Genomic DNA, 1,883 nt, shown 5'->3' on the forward strand with positions numbered 1-1,883 from the left:
TAATATATATAAGTCAGTTTTAATAAAGGAAAGGAAAGGGAACTTACAAATCCAAGGTTCCAGCGAGGAGGGCAGGAAAACAAAGAGCAGGCGGGCCACAGGCCCGCAAGATTTTATAAGTCAATATTAGCCTAAGGGGGACACACCTAAGAGGGACACGCCTAAGAGGGACACGCCTTTAGACCAAGGGGGACACGCCTTTAGACCAAGGGGGACACGCCTTACAAAACAAGGTTTTTGGCTAGGCTTCCCCTTCACCAGTGGACTCTTCTCAGTGTGGAGGGTACAGTTAACAGATGATCACCCTGTGTGCCAGCGTTTATCACACTTGGCTCATGCTAGCTCAAGAGCCAAACAGATGAGCCTGTGGGTTTGTTCAAGAGTCAGAGCAATGGATAAGCCTGCTAAGGCTGTTTCCTGTAGCTCCAGACCCTAGGACGTCGTTGTCCTATAGGTCCACAGATTCTATCATTATAAAACTGCAATGCTCCTGAAAGTAACGAGATAATCAGTCACCTTGTGGCGCCCACAGCCTGTGCAATGGCCACAAACACAACTATTACTAGAACCAAAGCTTTCTGGGAGAAAGGAGACACAAAAGTGTAGGTGTCTGATCATCAGACACCCAAATAGAATGGGCTGATGTCAGTCAACTCCTGTTGTATCCTTATTCCCGGCAGATAACCAACAGGATTAACTGAAGGCAGCAACCAGAACAGGTGGTAGCCTGGAATTTAGGAAAGCAGCCTGTCTCTTAATCCTGAAGCCTGGCTGTGCTCTCTCACTGCTTCATTCTCTACCCTCATCTATCCAGGAGGAAGGTAAATGAAGTAAAGAAATGCAATTATATGACTGTATATGCAGCATGTGGATATGCATGTGCAGAGATAGATACATGCAGGAAGCAAATGCGGAACAACGTTGGAGGTAAACCAAAAAGCCCTGTAATGCCCCTGTTGCTCTTACAGTGGTATGGCCTCAAAGAGAACCCTAGTCAGCACTCCTACAGAGACCCCAGTCAGCACTCCTACAGAGACCCCAATCAGCACTCCTACAGAAACCCCCAAGTTAGCACTCCTACAGAGACCCTCCAGTCAGCACTCCTACAGAGACCCCCCAGTCAGCACTCCTACAGAGACCCCCCCAGTCAGCACTCCTACAGAGACCCCCAGTCAGCACTCCTAGAGACCCCCCAGTTAGCACTCCTAGAGACCCCCAGTCAGCACTCCTAGAGACCCCCCAGTCAGCACTCCTAGAGACCCCCAGTCAGCACTCCTAGAGACCCCCAGTTAGCACTCCTAGAGACCCCCCAGTCAGCACTCCTAGAGATCCCCAGTTAGCACTCCTACAGAACAGTTCCTGCACTGTGTCTGAAAGCAGAATGATAGCCTTTGTCAGAACAAAGAGTTCTTTGTTTTTTTTAAGTTGAGAAGTAGGTCGATGACTGCAAAAATATCTAGCAAAAAAATTTATAATTTCACAAGAACTAAAACCTCTAAGATCCCTCTCCAATGCTCAGCATCAAATATGGATCACGAAATAGTGGCAGTAATAATAAAAAGAGCTTATAAAAGGTACATAGGTTGTAGGCTATACCCAGAGGTATTCAACAGAAGGGTGGAAACAGCTACCAAAGGATTTGGAAGCCGTGATGAGATGTCAGATTGTGACAAAGTCAAATGTCTATTTAATATGATTAAATTAATTTTCATTGGTATGTGTACCTGATGCACGCGTGTGTGCATGCATGCATGCGTGTATGTGTCTGTGTGCATGCAGTCTATGGGAAAGCCTGCCATTGCCTTTAGAGGTCCTCCTGGATCACTGTCCACCTTAGAACAAGACAAGGTCTCCTGCTGAGCCCAGGGCTTCCTTTCCTCCTA

Source organism: Arvicola amphibius, chromosome 4 (genome assembly GCF_903992535.2).
Source record: "Arvicola amphibius chromosome 4, mArvAmp1.2, whole genome shotgun sequence".
Lineage (NCBI taxonomy): Eukaryota > Metazoa > Chordata > Mammalia > Rodentia > Cricetidae > Arvicola > Arvicola amphibius.